Genomic DNA, 19,661 nt, shown 5'->3' with positions numbered 1-19,661 from the left:
GCCTCCTGAGTAGCTGGGATTATAGGCACGCGCCACCATGCCCAGCTAATTTTTTGTATTTTTAGTAGAGACGGGGTTTCACCATGTTGACCAGGTTGGTCTCGATCTCTCGACCTTGTGATCCACCCGCCTCGGCCTCCCAAAGTGCTGGGATTACAGGCTTGAGCCACCGCGCCCGGCTAATTTTTGTATTTTTAGTAGAGACAGGGTCTCACCATGTTGGTCAACCTGGTCTTGAACTCCCGACCTCATGATCCGTCATCCTCGGCCTCCTAAAGTGCTGGAATTACAGGCATGAGCCACCACGCCCGACAGAATTGTACATTTTTAAATGGTGACTTTCATGGTATGTAAATTATGTCTTATTATAATAACAACACTTTCCCTTGAAAAAAAATTGCATCTCTCACTGATATGGTTTAGATGTCTCACCCAAATCTCACATTAAATTGTAATCCCCAGTGTTGGGGGTAAGGTCTGGTGAGAGATGATCGTGCGGGTGTATTTCTCATGAACGGCTTAGCACCTTCCCCTTGGTTCTGTCCTCGAGACAGTGAGTTCTCACAGATCTGGTTGTTGAAAGGGTGTGGCACCTCACATTCTTCTCTCTCTTCTTGCTTCTGCTTTCTCCATGTGACATGCCTGCTGCCCCATCACCTTCCGCCATGATTGTACCTTCTCAAGGCTGCCCTAGAAGCTGAGCGGATGCCAGCACCAGGCTTCCTATACAGCCTGAAGAACCATGAGACAATTAAACTTCTTTTCTTTATAAATAACCTGTTTCAGGTATTTCTTTATAATAATGTGAGAATGGCCTAATACCCTCACCCTCTTCACTAATCTATTGTTTTCCACAGTCTCATCACCTTCTAAGTATTACTATATTATACAACATAATCTACTTATTTAGTTTACTGTTGCTCCCAGCTAGAAACAGAAGCCCTAAGAAGGCAGGTCTTCTGCCTAGATCATTCTCTTAGCACAGAGACTGGCACATACAGTAGGTACTTTGTGAATGAATGAATGAATGAATGAATGAGTGAATAAATGAATGAATGAATGGGAGCACCACCAAGGGGCCAGGTGGAGCCCACTGATATGAGAGCACCTATCCCTCTCCAGGGATTCTCTCTCCAAGCCCGTTCTCTGCTTAGACAGTGGCTACCAAACACAGGGTCGCTGTATTAGTCTCTTCTCGCACTCCTATAAAGAACTACCTGAGACTGGGTCATTTAATTGGCTCCTGTTTCCACAGGCTACGCAGGAAGCATGGCTCGGGAGGCCTCAGGAAACTTACAATCATGGCAGAAGGGGAAGCAGGCACATCCTGCATGGCTGGGGCAGAAGGGAGAGCAGGGAGAGGAGCTTCGTACTTTCAAACAACTAGATCTCGTGAGAACTCACTCACTCTCATGAGAACAGCAGGGGGGAACTCTGCCCACATGATCCAATCACCTCCCACCAGGCTCCTCCTCCAACACTGGAGATTACAATTCGACATGAGATTTGGGTGAAGACACAAATCCAAACCATATCAGTCCCTGTCCATGGGGAGGCCGCAACCAAGTGGAAAGGTAAGACTCAGGTCTGGGAAGTGAAAGCCCAGGACCAAAGCCCTGCAGATGGCCAGGCCCCAGAGCCCAGCTGTCAGTGGCCCAGCACTGCCTCTGCAGGGTACCTGAGCTAGCCCAGGAGGCTTCTTGGAGGAGGCAACCCCAAGCAAGACTGGGAGCTGCAACAGGGACTCGGGGACTGCAGGAGCAAGAGGGCCTCCCAGGCAGGCAGGTTGGCAGGAAGTAAATGCTCCTCTCCTCAAATGACGGCACTGAGAAGACTTTCTCCCTTAATTCAAGGCCCAGACCTGCAGCAGGGAGTCCTGCAGCCCAGGAGCTGCTCCACTTAGCAAGACATAAGGCAGATGGGAAACAAATCCCTGAGGATTTCAGACTTCTGCTTGGATCATTCTCTTAGCATGGAGACGGGCACATAGCAGACACTATGTGAATGAATGAATGAATGAATGAATGGGAGCTCCACCAAGGGGCCAGGTGGAACCTACAGATGTGAGAGCACCTCCCCCTACCCAGGGATTCTCTCTCAGGGATTCTCTCTGCTTAAACAGAGGCTATCAAACACAGGGTCCCTATATTAATCTGCCTGCCCCACCCCATCTGCCCTTTAGCCCATCATCCCCTGAAAAGGTGATTACACAGCTGGCTGCTTGAGCGAAGCTGCTTGCTAAATCGATGCTCTGATTTAGGCCACGCCTGGCTGGCTGTGCTTGAACAAGCGTTTTTCATCTGAGAGTCCAGTTCCCAGGCTGCCCAGTACATAATGGCAAGTTACTCCCCTGCCTGGCAGACAGAAAGACGGAGGAGATTGCATGCTCCCACATGGGCTTGCTGCAAACACTGTCCCATCTCCCCTGCAGGGCTCCAGGCCTCTCCTGTGGGCTGACATCTCGCAGAGGGAAAATGAAGAACATGGGTTGACTCCAGACCGGTGGATGGAAAAGGGCAGAAGGCTCAGAACTCAAATTTCCACAAGCGGAAGTCCCAGGGACCCTGCAGTTTCAGACACTCCGGGCTGGGGAAGCAGGAGGTGAATATGGAAAGACTGACGACGACGATGATGTTGATGACGGTCCTTACACTGACACAGCACTTGAGAAGAGTTTTAACGGCAACTATTACTAGCAGCCTGTGAAAGGGAGGCTGCGTTAAGTCCCATTTCACAGAGAAGGAAATAAACACTACGAGGCTGTGTCCATCCAAAGCATGATAGCGGTCCCGGCAGACCCAGGGGCCGGCTTGGAGAAGGCACAGGTGGGTGCTGTTCAAGCTTCAGGGAGGGTGGCAGGATAGGAACAGAGTCCATAGGGAGGCATTCATTTTCCTTTAAAAGGGATGGTCTTTTCACTACCTATCACATGGCAAGGGAGTGGGTCAGCCTCAGACAGCAGCTGTTGGCTGCCCCTAACCTCCCAAATGGAGTTGCCAGTGCCTCCTCCCTCGTCTCCGAGCCCACGGCACTTGGGGCCTGTGGCTTGTTTGCTCATTCAGATCACAGAGTCCTCTGCCGCTGGAAAACTGAGCCCACCCGGCAAATCACCGGCTGTCCGTGGAGGCTGGGGTGTGTCACTGTCTCCACGTCGCCGATGTCCAGCGCTGTCACCAACTCTGTCCACACCTATGTGCAGCCTAATCAGGCTTGTGACAAGGCCACTTGAGGACCCAACCAGTTAACAAGCATGGGCAAAACAGGCTGTCCAGCACCGGGACTGCAGTAGGCCCTTGCTGACCACAAACCCACGGAAGGGAGAAAGAGTGGCCGCTGCCTTTTGCTCCTGAGATAACTGCAAAAACGTAACTTCTGCAGGTGCAAGCCAGGGCTGGGGAGTCTGGGGCGGGGGTAGGGGAGCAGGACACCCACCTGGGGCCTGCAATGGCTGCCGTTGTGGGATGCTGTGTTGCAGTGAGTTTGAGGATGCTGGCGCTGAACTGGATGAAAGGAGAAAGACTTGTCAATATTTGACAAGTCCCAGGAAGTGCAAAGAGCTTTCTCCAGCCCACCACCAAGCAACTGCCTTTAGAAACTATTAAATGGGGAGGGACCCAAGAATATGCACAAATAGGATTTTTTTCGTGTATAAAATTATCAGAAGCAGACTGATAAAGCAATGTTCTCCATTCTGAAATATGCCTCTGCATAATCATCACGCATGAAACAAAACAGTGGATGTTGTCGTCCATCCAACAAGACACGCGCCCACTCGGCCCAGGGGACAGCGAGAGAGGCTCCAGGCCCCGAGTCTGGCTGTGGCTGACGGTGAATGTGAGCCAGGAACAGGTCAGCCCAGGGCCTCCCTCGGGGGTTCAGGTGGTCTAGGATCACGACCATAACACAAGCTCCACCAGGGAAGGGGCTCCAATGGTCTTGCTCTACATTGTAACCCCAGGGCCCAGGCCAGGGGTTGGCAAACCATGTATAATTGCTGAGGCCAGCACAGTGGCTCGCGTCTGTAATCCCAGCACTTTCGGAGGCCGAGGCGGGTGGATCACTTGAAGCCAGGAGTTGGAGACCAGCCTGGCCAACATGGTGAAACCCCATCTCTACTAAAAATACAAAAATTAGCCAGGCGTGGTGGTGTGTGCCTGTGCTCCCAGCTACTCAAGCGGTTGAGGCAGGAGAATCACTTGAACCCGGGAGGTAGAGGATGCAGTGAGTCGAGATCGCACCACTGACTCCAGCCTGGGAGACAGTCAGACCCTGTCTCCAAAATTTTTTAAAAATTGTTGAATTATCTTAAGGGGTAGTCATCATTCACATCAAAGCAGGCATGTCTAGCGTTAAGAGATTTTGTTGGTGAAGTTGCTGTTGCTGTTTTGGATGGGCGGTCATTGCCTGGAAGTGTTTCTGGCAGGAAAAGGTAAGAGTTATGTAGCATTCACAATGAGGCGAAACAAAACAGAGGACAACATTCGCTTGGAAATCACACTGCAAGTCAACGGAAACATCTGATCTTTGTTGAGAAAAATTTAATTCACACACGCTATTGCAGAAAGATCACACAAAATGAGCTGATTTCTTTTCCAGGACAACTGGGATACCCAGGAAACCGCAGGGACACACCTGTTCTCCATAGCAACCTACCTGTCTCCAGCGATAGGCGAGCAGGCTTCCTGCCTCTGTGTTAAATCTTGTAATAACCCGAGGGCCCAGAGTTTGAAAAGGACAATTGCTTTTTGAAAAAAGCCATACTCATTTTTTTTAAAGTAGTATCATAGATAAAGATCCTGAAATTATTTACCAGACGTGATGGAATTTTGCTGAAAATTACATTTTCCTTCTTCAGATCATAAATATGAACAGTAGACTATAAAGATGAGGTTCTTTCAATATTGAATCCAAGAAACAGCAAGTAGCCACTGAGTGAGTGGTGATGGCAACCTCTGCTTTCTCGCATTTTACAGCAATGTGATTTTCCTGGCAAGGCAGCCAGGCCTCAGCATCCCTCTCCTTCATTCACCCTGAAATTAATCTTTCATATTAGCCAATTTTTCTGATGGCTGGCCTCATCTTCGTAACTTTCCACTGCTGACTCAATATCCTGGACTCAGACAGATTAAACCTCTGAAAAATGATGGGGAGTCACAGCCCTAAACCCTTTGGAGAAAAGCCACTGAAAGTCAGACAGGACCCTCACAAGGGCTGAGGTAGCCCTGCTTCCCAGCCAGCAAAGAAAGATGGTCAACCCAACGCCCACCATCTGAGCCACAGAGAGAGAAGGAAGATCACCACCAGTGGTCTCTCATTCACAGAGGCTGGAGACTAGCAGGTCCATTCTCCGGGGGTCGCGAGGAACAGGCAGGGAAGGGAAGCAGAAAAAGTTATTTTCAAAAAGGGAGCTAAAACGTATTAGAATGACAGACAAACGGTAAGGAGATGATTCCTGGAAAAGCAGGAGCCATGAACAGTGACAGTGGGGGCCGGTGGTATCAGGACACCAAACCACTTCATTAAAACACCCAAGGTTCAAACAGCAGGCACTGACAAGGCTCCTTCCAGGTCAACAAATGAGGTGAACACCCAAGTTCAAGCACACAAAAAAGAAAAACCGTATTCTAGATAATAAACAAACCCTACACTACGCCACAATGAATTGGTGAATTTCCTGGAAGACTCTGAATGGTTGGGTTTTTTTTTTTTTTTTTGAGAGCAAGTCTCTCACTCTGTTGCCCAGACTGGAGTGCAGTGGCATGATCTCCAGTCACTGCAACCTCCATCTCCCAGGCTTAAGCAATGCTCGTGCCTCAGTCTCCCGAGTAGCTGAGACTACCAGCGTGAGCCACCATGCCCAGCTCATTTTTGTATTTTTAGTAGAGGTAGGGTTTCACCATGTTGGCCAGGCTGGTCTCAACCTCCTGATCTCAGGTGATCCGCCTGCCTCAGCCTCCCAAAGTGCTGGGATTACAGACATGAGCCACCACACTTGGACTGAACATTTTTCTTTATAGCCCAGGTAACAGATTTGCTCAGTATTGAATTTCAATGCAATGAACACATTTTAATGAGGGATTATAAATTTCCATTAATTTAAATAATCACGAGTATGGAAATTATGGATTTCCAGCCAGTCTGACTATAACAAGAAAGTTTGCTAAGCAAATTAGGAGGGTAAGCATGGGATGGGTATTTGGATTTCCTCCGAAAGCCTTTTTTCTAATTGCAAAAATAATAAATGCCCACTGGTGAAAATGCAGAATGTGGCCAAACGTGAAAGAGCAAGAAAGACCCATGATCCCAGGGGATGTGACCACTGCTAACACTTTGGTGTATTTCCTTCCCATCCATTTTCTCTGACTTTCCTCCCCCTCCAAACAGAACTGAAATGAAACTGTCTGCGTAGTTCTTTCTCTTGCTTCCCAGCCTCACATTTGGGAGAAATGTTTAAATGGCTGAGTTTCAGTCTCTTTCTACCTACTAGTTACTACCTCCTCTCCTAATCAGATCTATCTAATACCTGCTAGCCTACTACCGCTAACGTGCTGATTTCAAATAACTCTTAGCAATTCATTTTAAAAAACCAATTTCAAGATCTAGTCAGTAGTTTACATTACTACATATACTTTTGTCTCAAAATAATACCATTATTTATCCTTTATGATACTCCCTAGTTCTGACTTTTCTCACTAGTTAAGAAGGTCGGCTGACCAGTTTCTTCTATAATCAGTACCATCACCTCCTGAGAGGAACATAAAGACATCACTATAATGAGGAAAGCAACGAGCCTAGCAGTGGTTTTTCTTTCGAGAGCATCCTCTTAAGGGGACAGTAACCAGCTTCTAAATAAGGCTCCCGATCTATAGCCTAAGACCTTAGCTGACTGCCGACCTTCTTCAGTGCTCCCACGGTGAATCCCCCACTGCAGCCACTCACCTCTGTCCGTCTCCCCTTGTCCCATGAGCCCCCATCTTCTTAATCTCAGCCTCCTTAATACAGGAAGTTAACAGAAAAGGTTGAATGGTGAGCTGAGTGCATGAAACCAACCCACAGAGCTCACTTCCCTAACTTCCAACCTTAGAATCTTCCTGTCCCACTCCCCCACCCCTCAACCTCTCCTAATCTGTGCTACACAAATATGTTCCTCAATATTATCAGTTCCCTCTGAATCATAATGCTGCCTCTTAAGATGGCAGTTGCTAAGGTGCCTGCATTTCATAAGGCGTTTCCTTTTTATTTATTTCTTTATTTTTTTCCCAAGATGGACTCTTGCTCTGTCCCCCAGGCTGGAGTGCAGTGGCACAATCTCGGCTCACTGCAACCTCCGCCTCCCTGGTTGAAGCTATTCTCCTGCCTCAGCCTCCCAGGTAGCTGGGATTACAGGTGCCCACCACCACGCCCAGCTAATTTTTATATATTTAGTAGAGTCAGGGTTTCACCACATTGGCCAGGGTGGTCTTGAACTTCCAACCTCGTGATCCGCCTGCCTCGGCCTCCTAAAGTCCTGGGATTATAGGCGTGAGCCACCGTACCTGGCCCAAGAGGTTTCTTTTTTTTTTTTTTTTTTTTTTTTTTTTTTTTTTTTTTTGCAGTCAATTTAGCTAGCGAAATTCTCTCTTTGCTCTATGTTGAATGTACGTACAATGCAAGTCTGCATTTTAAAACATCTTTCCTGAATTGTAGAGCCGACAGAGGATTTAGAAGCTGTTCAACCCTAAGCCCCATTTGTCAGATGAGGAAACTGAGATCTGGAGAGGCAACGTCCCCCGGGCCAAGTCGAAGCCAGACATCAATGATGGGATGGGAGTCACTCTGCCAATCCTAAAGCCTTGCTGGCTTCCAGACCACTGTCCCACGATTTTAACAAATGCATAAAACAACTCTCACCAGTTGATGACAAACGTAACCTAGCTACTCAGACCTGCAAAGCCAACCCTCAAGCACGGTGTGACATTTTATCAAGGCACCTGCCATCCTACAGTTAAGGAATTGGGAGATGGTTTGGTCACACATTTGAGCAGACGTTGTGTTCCAGGCTCTGTGCCAGGAATGGAGGGTCACCAAGGAGAAATCCACAGGGTCCTACCTAAAGTGGCCTACCACCCTGGGAGAGGTGGACAAGCAATAAGGTCAGCCTCCAGCTAGAATAATTTGTCTTCCCTGGAGGAGCAAAGGAGAGCTCCACAGAGCAGGTAACATTGGCTTACTCCTGGGCCTGAAAGGATATGTGAGATTCTCCCAAAATCTTCAGATCAGTGATTCTCATGGAGATCCTTTCAGAAGAATCACGCTCCACCATCATCCACTTGGGTTCTTTATGCCTACACTCATCCTGTCCTGACTCCCCCAATTACCACACCAACAGCAGAAAACCCACATAGAACAGCTAACTCAGTAGGAATGCCATGTGAAGCAGTGGCAGAGGTTGAGAAGCACCATGATATTGGTGACAGTGATGGCGATGGTGGTGATTCCAGTGACAGTGATGAAGATAGTGATGGTGATGATGATGGGGATGGGGACGATATGATGATGGGGATGGTGACAATGATAATGGTGATGATGATGGTGATCACAGTGATGATGATAGTGACGGTGGTGATGATGAGGATGGGGACAACAGTGATGATGGTGATGGTGGTAGTGATGATGATGATGATGATGGTGACGACAGTGATGATAGTGATGGTGATGACAGTGAGAGTGATGGTGAATGGTGATGATGACAGCGACAGTGATGGCCATGGGGATGATAGTGATGATGATGATGGTGATGGAGAATGGTGATGATGGTGGGGATGATGATGGTGATGATGATGATGGCGATAGGGATGATAGGGCTAATGATGACAATGGTGGTGGTGATAGTGATGATGATGGGGATAGGGATGATGGTGATGATGACAGTGATGGTGATGGTGATGATGGGGATAGGGATGATAGTGATGATGATGACGATGGTGCTGGTGGTGGGGATGGTGATGATATTGGGGATAGGGATGACAGTGATGATGATGGTGATGGTGATGATGATGACGGGGATGGGGATGATAGTGGTGATGATGATGATGGAGAATGGTGATGATGACAGCGATAATGATGGTGATGGATATGATAGTGACAATGATGATGATAATGGTGATAATGGTCTTGAGGAGCCAGCAACTGGCCCAGCACAAGTCACAGGGGGAAGGAGCTATGGGCCACAGCAAGGCCTTTACACTGCTTGGGGATCCCTGGCCGCTAAGTCTGGAATTTCTTACCTGCACTCTACATCTCCTTCCCCTACTCCCACCCACACTGGTGAAAATAATTCTGTTTATTTTTATTTTTCTTTCTTTATTTATTTATTTATTTTGAGACGGAGTTTCGCTCTTGTTACCCAGGCTGGAGTTCAATGGCGCGATCTCGGCTCACCGCAACCTCTGCCTCCTGGGTTCAGGCGATTCTCCTGCCTCAGCCTCCTGAGTAGCTGGGATTACAGGCACGTGCCACCATGCCCAGCTAATTTTTTGTATTTTTAGTAGAGAAGGGGTTTCACCATATTGACCAGGATGGTCTCGATCTCTTGACCTCGTGATCCACCCGCCTCGGCCTCCCAAAGTGCTGGGATTACAGGCTTGAGCCACCGCGCCTGGCCTAAAAGCAGCAATTCTTTATCCCTGAATGTCTTCAGAAAGAAGAGGGAAAAGCACCCCCTAAAACATAAGAACGGATTGTACCTGCCGACATTCCAGCATGAAGGCAAGCAGGGTTTTAGCACCTGCCAGAAGCCTGTTTCTACTTTTACTTGCTGGGAATAAGAAAGACACAGAGAAGCCACAGCAGCTCATGTCCCAGCCCTGGAGGCTAAGCCCCTGCCAAGTATCCAGGCTGTGTCACCAGCATGGGCTCCACACTGCATGACTGAAGAGTTTCTAATAAGGCACACCCCAGCCACTGCCGAAGGATTGGGGGTGGGGGGACAAGCAGTTCTGCCACCCACAGCCGCGCCTCAGCCCCTGAAGCTGGGGGCTTTTCTGGACCTCCCACATCCCACACTTATTCTGCCAGGAGTGTCTCCAGCCACACACAGTAAATACAGGAAGCTGCGTGATGTTGGAAATAATTTCTTTTTTTAACATAGGTGATTGATTTTGAGAGGTTCTCGCTTCTCTCCAAAAATTGATTACAGGGCAGCAAATAGAAAAGATGGGAGTGAAAGGGAAGAGTGGGGGCTGTCATCAATTCTGTTTTCTGGAAACGTCTGTTCAATGCGCAGTAAGAAGGCAGAGAGCTGAGCATTTTTCTGCTAGAGAAAAAGAACACTGCAGTCCATACACACCGCTGCACAGAACTGGGATTCTGCGAGTGTGCCCAGCAGTCCTCCAGCCCGCCAGCACGAATGCACCCAGACCTGATCCATGCTCTGCATGAACTCACAGAGGGAGGGGACCACTAGCTCTGGGCCTCATTATGCCTGAGGAACAAACTGCAGCTCTCTCTGTGCAGCCCCCACCTCCAAGCTCAGGTATGGGTGGCCTCAGGGACCCTGAGAGATGCTTCTCAGAAGGCATGAGGCTGGGATGATCCAAAATGGCAGCTCCCCAAACTCCAAGCAGTAACCAGCACTAGCTGCCTTCCGGAAGCCTCCACACTCACCGCAGTCACAGACTCCAGCAACAATCCCTTGCTACGACAGCCTGGATCAAAACATGCCTCACAAGCCTGAATTTGAAAAGGAATTCTGTACTCAGTGGCAGAGGAGGCACTAGATCCAAGAAAGTTTAAAGAGTAGCAGCAGCCACCACCATTCATTCCACACGTGACCAGCCAGACTCACCTGGGTACTCACTTCTGCGTTCTTGTTATGTCTCAGCTGGGCCTAGAACCTCTTTCTGCACATGAGTAAAGAGACTCAGAGAACATCACCAGCCAATAAACAACAGAGCAAAGACTACAATTCAAACCCAGGTCTGCCACGTCTGCGTTCCTGTCAATATCTGAGCTCGGCCTAGAACCCCTTTCTGCGCATGGGCAAACAGATTCAGAGACCATCACCAGCCGATAAACAACAGAGCAAAGGCTACAATTCAAACGTCAGCGTCCCTGATCCTTCCCCTAAGGTGTTTTGCAAATAAGGGTCCAAGAATGTCTTGGTTCTTTCCACCGTGGTTTCTTTCATGGTTTCTGTCCACCATGAGAGTTCTCTACAACCCTGGGAGAGAATGGTCATTTGTGACCTACCTGGTGTACAATGGGTAAACAATTTCTGTGTCTCGGTTTGCATATCTGTCCAATGGCGTCTCATCCTCTCCTCTCTTCCTCAAAGAATGAAAATGATGCAAGGAGAGAAATGCATCAGAAATGCATTCAGAAAACTGAAATGCACAAACCACCCGAGTCCACAGCACCATTGCATTCAACACCCCCAACCCAGGCCCTTCTATTTGCCAGGAGACCTCTCTGCACACACACATTGCTTGAACCACCTCTGCCTGCTCAGTTGTGGACTAGGTACTGGGGCAAAGGACGACGGGTCACACAGCACTCATGCCCTAGAAGACGCTTCCGTGGCTTAGGAAGGGATGACAAGACTCGTATAGGAAAAACTGAGCACCAGCCCAGGCAAGGCCATGAGAGGGCATAGCATTACTACCAAACAAGGAAGAGAAAGTGACCTGGCTGAATTCTTGATGCTTCCACTTTCTGCTGATGGCCTTAGGCTACTTATTTGCTTTGGGCCTCCTCAGTTTTTTCATTTGGAAAAATGGTTTGGGCTGGCACAGTGGCTCACACCTGTAACTCCAGCACTTTGAGAGGCCAAGGCTGAAGAATCATTTGAGCCCAGGAGTTCAAGACCAGCCTGGGCAACATAGCAAGACCCCATCTCCACAAAAAATTTAAAAATTAGCCAGGGGTGGTGGTGTGCACCAGTAGTCCTAGCTCTTCAGGAGACTGTGGCAGGAGGATTGTTTGGGCCCAGGAGTTCAAGGCTGCAGTGAGGTGGGCTCACACCACTGCACTCCAACCTAGGCAACAGAGCAAGACCCTATCTCAAAAAAAAAAAAAAAAAAAAGTTGGTTAAGAAGCAGGGTCTCACAATATTGCCCAGGCTCAAATCCCTGGTTTCAAGTGGTTCTCCCACCTCAGCACCCCACCCCCAAGTAGCTAGAACTAGACAAGAGCCGCCGTGCCTGGCTTAAAAAATAGGGTTTTAAAAATTTGTTTGTTTGCCATTTGCCCTGCTACATACACACATTAACTTGTTTCATCAAGAACTTGACACATCAATATATGCCCTGTATTTTAAATCCCAACACTCTGCTAGATACTCAGGAGTTATGCAAAAGAAATGTGAGGAACACACCGTCAGCTGGTCCAGCCAACACACCTTGGGTATACTGTAGGTGCCTGTGCTGTGCCAGGTGCCTGCATGAGAGGCCAATAAGAGAGCTCACCATCTCTCAGGGGGATGGCCAAGCACCCAGCTCACTTCTTCTGAGCTGGGGGGAAAATCAATTCTAACTAGAAGACTCCAGGAGGACCCCCGAGAAGCGGCCCTTGAGCCAAACCTATTAAAACACAAGTGGAAAGAAAAGGCAGATCTAGAGACAGAAAGCAAATTTGTGGGGGCTGCGGGTTTGAGGGTAGGGACAGAGAGTTTCTACAAAAGACGGATCTTTCTGGGGCGATGTGTATGTTCCAAAACTGGATTGTGGTAATGGCTGTGAGCTCTATAAATTTACTGAAAATCATTAAACTGTATACTTAGAATGGGTACACTTCATGAGAGATGAATTCTATTTTGGTAGAGCCATTAATTAAAACAAAAATGAGTAGGAGTTTAGCAGATAAGGAAGTTTGGGTGGGAGAGAAGAAAGGCATCAAACGATCCAGTCCTACCGCTAGCCCCTACCCTGCCCCCAACTCTCCCAGGTGTCAGCTTAGAGGGTGTTTCTCCAGGAAGCCCCCCAACCTGGGGTAGGAGCTCCCCTCTGTAGCACTTCAAGCCCTTGGACTTATTTGATGGGTCCCCCACACACAAACCCCCAGCCCAAGACCTTAAAGTCTGCAAAGGTAGGGCGGATGCCTGGGTCCAGCCTTCTCAGAGCCCAGCTTGGCACAAGGCACACAGCAGGTATCAGAAGCACTTACTGAGTAAGAGAACAAACCTTGGCAGGGCTGGGGAGGCAGAAGAGAGTGGGATGATAAAATCTATGGGTGGTTTTTTTGTTTTGTTTTGTTTTTTCTGAGACAGAGCCTAGCTCTGTTGCCCAGGCTGGAATGCAGTGGCACGATCACAGTTCACTGCAACCTCCCCTTCCTGGGTCCAAGCGATTCTCCTGCCTCAGCCTACCAAGTAGCCAGGATTAGAGGTGCCTGCCACCACACCCAGCTAATTTTTAAATTTTTAGTAGAGACGGGGTTTCACTGTGTTGGCCAGGCTGGTCTTGAACTCCTGACCTTGTGATCCTCCCGCCTCGGCCTCCCGAGTGTTGGAATTACAGGCACGAGCCACTGAGCCCAACTGAAATCTGTGTTTTTTTTTTTTTTTTTTTTTTGAGACGGAGTTTCGCTCTTGTTACCCAGGCTGGAGTGCAATGGCGCGATCTCGGCTCACCGCAACCTCCGCCTCCTGGGTTCAGGCAATTCTCCTGCCTCAGCCTCCTGAGTAGCTGGGATTACAGGCACATGCCACCATGCCCAGCTAATTTTTTTGTATCTTTAGTAGAGACGGGGTTTCACCATGTTGACCAGGATGGTCTCGATCTCTCGACCTCGTGATCCACCCGCCTCAGCCTCCCAAAGTGCTGGGATTACAGGCTTGAGCCACCGCGCCCGGCTTGAAATCTGTGTTTTAAACAGTGAAGTGCTGCCAGCGGGGCTGAAGTGAAGGAACTGGAGGCGTGCTCTGGGCCAAGGGCAGATAAGGCTCTGCTGTGCAGGAAGAGTGGGTGTGAGACCTCAGAGGGTGCTGACCCGATTAGACAGCGAGGTGAAGAAGGAGAAAGAGCTATGAAACTCTTTAGAGATTTCTAGCTTGAACCAATAAGCAGATGAGACATGTTGGCCATGATAGGTAGGAGACACAGCCTCAGCAAGGGAGAAGAGTCCTGGGCTCTGCTTTGATATGGGGTAGCTCGGAGCCCACACCCAGTGTTGGGTCTGCAGCTCAGGTGTATCTATATCACCTGCCAATGCACAGACATGAGCACAGGCGAGTGCAGCCAGTGCACTTGGGCAAGTGGAAGGAACCGTCCCCTAGAGATGCACTTAACATTGTACCTGCCTGAGGACAGACCTCACTTGCCTAAGGGGACACAGAGCAAGGAAAGCACCTCCATCCCCAGGCCCCTGGCTTCCTGCCAACTTGGTTAGTATCTTAAGCACCAAAATGATACAAATACCCAGAAAACCCAGCTGCAGGATTAGCAAGCATTCACTTGTGCACTTGCTTATGAAAGTAAAGGCACACAGCCCCGAGAAGTCATCTTTCCTACCCTGCTGCTGGCAGAGGAGGGTGAGTGTGGAGGGAGGGCTCCGGGAAGGAGGTCTTTAGTTAGTCATGCCTCATCAACGCAGAGAGGTGAAGCTTTGCCTCTGAAATTCAATTTTACTTGAAACGACTTGGCCAACGTAGGGCTCTCTAAAGGATTTACTGTGCTTTTCAGATGATAAAAAAAAAAATCTTGAGACTTGCACCATGCTCATCAGCACTAAGAAATGTTCTACCTGTCAAACCATATTGATGGCCTGGAGTTAGATTACAGTCTAAACCACTAGATTCTGACCATTTCTTTTTTCTTTGTAGAAAGTGATTTGAAGAAACTTGTTTTCCGTAGGGCAACTGGCACCAAGAGAGCCCCTAAGCCCATGCTGCCATCTCCATATACAGTCACCCTCTGTCATTCCCAGATTAGAAAATGTAAGGGGAAAAGGACATGAGCTACGTGACATTCACAGACGTGCAGCTGTACGTGAGGACATGAGAGCAACATAGAAACCCACTGCTACCGTGGGAGAACAGGGAGCCCCAAAGTACAGCATGATGAAAATCTACAAGTGTGTGTCATCCTAACTCCAAACGCGCCTCCTTCAGCCCCTTCCGCAGCACAATGACATCAGATGCTGACAAACTAGCAGAATACACATAATCCCCCATCAATCCTGGGCTGGCAACTCATCAATTGAATGCATTATCCCGTAATGAACAGGCATGGTTTAGGGCTTGCTGGAACGCAAAATTTTAATACAAACCTAACCCGATCTAGATTAAAATTCGGCTGCCAAGTAGCTTAATCTTTGGTGCCAACTAAACTCTGAAGCCCCCTGTTAGTACCCTGGATTATCACTGGGTTCATGAGTCGGCATGGTACCCTACCACTTACAAGTAGCAAAAAGGGTCTTAGAATAAGTGTCACAGGGAGACAGGTGCCCTTATGCACAATCGCCAGGCATGCACTCTCTGCACGCTGCAGTCCTTGGCACTGTGCTCACAGAGCCCTGAAGGTGTGGGTGTGAGCCCCAGCGCTTCACAGGAGGAAACAGTTACAGGTTGAAACAGTGCTAGGTGAGTATGGGGCCCAGGTTGGGACATGTGCACCAACCGGAGTTCAGTACTTGTCTTTCTGTAGACTGCACTTCTAATCCTGCACAGCCCTGTGGCTAGAAAGTGGGCAGAGATACCTTCTGAAGCAATGTGACCAAGTTCTTGCATTTCACTTAGAATCTATCTCTAGGAGGACTTGCTGGAAATAAATGAGCCATTGGCTGGAGTATGGGCAGATCTCTGTTCTTCTGGGGTTCTGACTTGTTTTGGTTTCTCCGCAGGTCAAATGACCTTCCATTTATTGGATTCCAAAGACAAAGTCTCCCAAATTGTTATCACACATTGACATGTATGTTCCACCTTAAAAACAGAATCAAAGTGGAACGCAGAGGGAGCACGCAAGGCTAGGACGTGGCACCACATCCCACCACAAGGGAGAGGCAGGGCCCCGGGCCTTTCCTTTGCCACATTATCCAATAAAACCTCAAGAGCTCAGTAATTACAGGCGCTCTCAAAAGTGAAACAGAAATAGATCTATGGCCAAAACACTGGCTGCTCGAGACAAAGGGCTGGCTTTAACTAGAAACAAAACAAAACAAACAAACAAAAAAAAAACCCTGGGTTTTGGTCTGTCTTCTGAGCTGATAAAGCCAGGCTGATTTTTAAAAATATTATTATGGAATCTGATTACGAGTCCTTTTCTCCTGTAGAATATAAAATCATTCGATGAAACAGAAAACAGGGTCCATTCTAAGTGTGCCCCGTCACCAAGTCAGGATGAAAAATGAGCTCATCACCTCCCCCTGGCCAGCCACGGCTGGGATTGCAGGGCTTCAGTCCCGGCAAAGGAAAACCAAAGGAACCGGACCAGGTTTCTGTTCCTGACTCCTAAAAGCAGGCGAAGCAGTCCGCCTCTCTGGGAACACCACCGCGTAGCACCTGACACTTGGGAACCGCATCCTATAGCAAAGGCCGCCCACGCCGCCCCCTCCGCAGCCCACCCCATGCCGGTGCTCCATTTTGGGAGCCTCCTGCACCGGTGAGATCTGTGGCTCCCTTGGTTAAACGCTATTCCCCACCACCACCTCCCACCCCAAGAGGAAGACACCAAGGCGATGAAGGGGAGGAGTATCGCTCGTTCTGGCGAGGGCGCCTGAACCGCAAAACTGGCCTTCTGCGTCTGAGGCACCAGGACTCTCCAGAGAGTGAGTCGTGGTCAGAGCTGGGTGCACATTCACTGCGGTTCAATTCTATGAGTAGTAGGTTTCAAAAGTAAACGCGTTTTAAATTAAGGTGTGGGACTAGGAAGAGGGGTCCCATGTGGCCCCCAGGCATGAGGCTGGCTGCAAGGAAGCAGGGGAGGCAGGGGCTGGGGCTCGGGGGGAAGGGGGAGGTATCTAATGCCGAGGCCCTCGGCTGGGACTCGGCGACCTGGCAAATATCTTCCTCTGGTGGAATTGGGGTCAGCCGGGAGGAAAGGGGTGGCCTTTGGCGTGACCAGGCCCGACCGGGATACCTCGGGAGCCGGAGCTCTGCGTGTGCGGGAAGCACCAATTTCACGCCGTGGCTCTGGGACTCCTCCGGCTGAGCCGCATCCTCCGGGATTAGGCACTTGTTGAGCGAAAGGGCTCTCGACTCCGCAGTCGCTGCCTCCTGGCCAGGAGAGGGACCCCCACGCCGGCGCGGGAGCCGGGGGGGCTGGGGCAGGGTGGGCCCCGCGCTGCGCTCTCGGGCACTGGCGGACACGGCAGCGCCCGGGAGGTGCGGCAGGAGGCAGCGCAGCTGGCAGCTAAACTTTCTGGAATCTCGGTGCTTCGCTGCTGTTAGGGCCAAAGAGAGGCAGGAAACACGCCCGGAGGAAATTTAGGCCCCACCCACGATAAAGGAAAAAAAAAAAAGATTTTAAACAGCAGACGCTAATCCAATTAACACAGCACCTACTGTGTGCGGGGCATTAAGCCAAGAGCTGTCTTCAGTGCGTTCTCATTTCACCTGTCACCACAGCCCCCGAGGGAGGAGCTGTCCTCATTTGAAACAGAAGCAAGCTGCGACCCGGGAATGTGGCGCGTCTGGCCCAGGTCGCAGTGCGGGTCATGGGAAGGCCAGGGCTCTACTCGTCGCCCCACGGCCCTGCGAGGAACCTGTGGATGCCCTCATCGTGGGCCCCCACCCTTGGCAGAGGCTCACCGGCGACCCACGTGGGCCGCGCGGACCTGTCCCCGAGGGTCCGGCCCAGCCTTCCCGCGAGGCCCGCCCTTGCCCCGTCGGGTCCCAGCTGTCCCAGAGGCTCCTAAGCTACGCACTGCGCCGACCGGCAGGGACAGGGGGCTCTGGGACGGGACCGCCCGGGGACCCCACAGGGGACAGGGACCGGACCGCCCACGCCCACCCCGCCACCCCGCTCCACGCACAGCTGCTCACACACACGACACCCTCCAGGCACCGCTCCGCACCAGCAACTGCGTCCCGACACACAATTCCACAAACGCAGTCCAAAATGTGCACATCTAAGGCGCACACACATCCCCACGAGTACGCGCCATTCGAAAGACACACCACCGTCCGCGGTCACTCACAACTCCACCGCGCAGAGAAACGCGGGCACCCCCGGACACACACGCGCGCACACAAACACACAGCCGGATTCGCAGCGCTCGCCGGTGCACACGCCCGCAGCCCGCCCTTCCCTACCTGCTCCGGCGCAGGACGCGGTCCGCCGGCTTCCCAAGCCCAAGTTCCGCGCCGGCGACGGCTGCAGCGTACGCGGGCCGCTCCCCGGGACAAGAGCGCCGAGGCCGGGAGGAGTGACTAGGAGCGCGGGCCTCTGTGCGTCCGCAGCTGCTGCGCCGGCCCCGCGCTCATCGCCTCCCAGAAAGACAAAAGGAAGCAGACAGCCAGGGAAGGAGCAAGGTGGAGGCGCCCGCCAGTCCGCCCGTCCGCCGCCAGCCGCCAGCCGCCGCCGTCCGCCGCCGCCGCCGCGGCCCGCCTGCCAGCTCCAAGAAGGAAGGGACGGGAAGGCGGGACCCAGAGGCGGGGACCGGGGCGGGGCGCGCGGCCGGAGGCGGGCACTCAAGTTTCCTGCGGCCCCGCCCCTCCAGGCCCCGCCCCCGACACGACACGCCCCCTACGGGACCCTCAGCACCCGCTGGGCCGTCACCGCCCCTGCCGCTCGCGGCTCCTCCGCCCTCGCGGCCCAGCCTAGGCCCTGCTCGGTCCCAGCCCCCAGTGGCTTTTGGGACAGGGGCGGAGCTGGGCACCGGCTCCGCTCCCCTAACCCTTGGCCTCTGGCCTGCGGGTGTAGGAGAGGCCGAGAGGCGGCGCCCGGGAGGGGCCAGCCCTGCGCCCGTGCCCCGCGCCCGCGCCCCCCGCCCCCACCCCACAGGAAGTGGCCCCGGCGGCCTAGGAAGGGGAAGAGACGAGTTGCCCCGGCCCCGTCCCCAGCCCTGCGTGCAGCTCGCACCCCTTCCCGTGCCCGCTCAGGCCTGAAGTGGGAGGCCCTGGTTACCTCCGGTGACTCTCCAGGCCGCTTAGGCGAGTCCCTTGGGCCGCCTCAGCCTCGGTTTCCCCACCTAACCACGGAAGGGAGCAGGGGCGTGTTTCCTGAGCTCCTCCTTCCTAACATCTGTGATCTTCGGGCTCCAAGCGGGAGAGGCGCCGAACTGGCATCTCCTGGCTCTCGGGGAGGGGGGCGTCCTCCATCCCCTGCACCTGCCCGGAGTGGAACCAGGGACCCCGCTCCCCAGAGCACCGCCCCCCACCATCAGGGGCTCCGGAAAAACGGCTTCAGAAAAGCAAATATACACACACACACCCCTCCCGCCCCAAACATCCCCGAAGAAAGGTAACCACAGAAACAGCCAGAAATGTGGAGCTGGGCGATCGTGCGAGGCTGAGACAAAACTGCCTTTCCAGCGTCTCTAGGGGAGAGCTCAATCCCTCCTTCCACTCCTCCTCCACGGAAAACAGTGAACTCCTGCTACAGAGGCCTCCAGAGCAACGTGCAAGCGCAGGGCCTTGCTGGGAAAGTGGGCTGGGTCCAGACCCCTCCTTCCTTGGCTCTGAAGGCGGAAAGGCAAAGCTAGACCTCGAGGAAGTTCCCCTCCCCTTGGGCCCTGCAGTGAGGATT

The 19,661-nt window shown here is 51.5% G+C and overlaps 1 protein-coding gene across 3 annotated transcripts in view; it reads right to left on the bottom strand.

Moving 5' to 3' along the window:
• HPCAL1 (hippocalcin like 1) overlaps positions 1–19,059 on the bottom strand; it is a 123,729-nt gene extending 104,670 nt beyond the window's left edge. The window contains exon 1 of one of the 3 annotated variants that reach the window (XM_074393936.1): positions 19,041–19,059. The gene's annotated coding sequence lies outside the window, so the exon portion shown is untranslated. Of the gene's footprint in view, positions 1–17,051; positions 17,072–18,226; positions 18,555–19,040 lie in introns of those variants that run through there. The other 2 variants (XM_039463701.2, XM_074393949.1) reach the window with 2 other exon arrangements.
• Positions 19,060–19,661: the final 602 nt, after the last annotated feature.

This window comes from Saimiri boliviensis, chromosome 1 (genome assembly GCF_048565385.1).
Source record: "Saimiri boliviensis isolate mSaiBol1 chromosome 1, mSaiBol1.pri, whole genome shotgun sequence".
Classification (NCBI taxonomy): Eukaryota; Metazoa; Chordata; class Mammalia; order Primates; family Cebidae; genus Saimiri; species Saimiri boliviensis.
The sequence above is the reverse complement of the archived record's forward strand: the minus strand, read 5'-3'. Positions and strand labels throughout refer to the sequence as shown.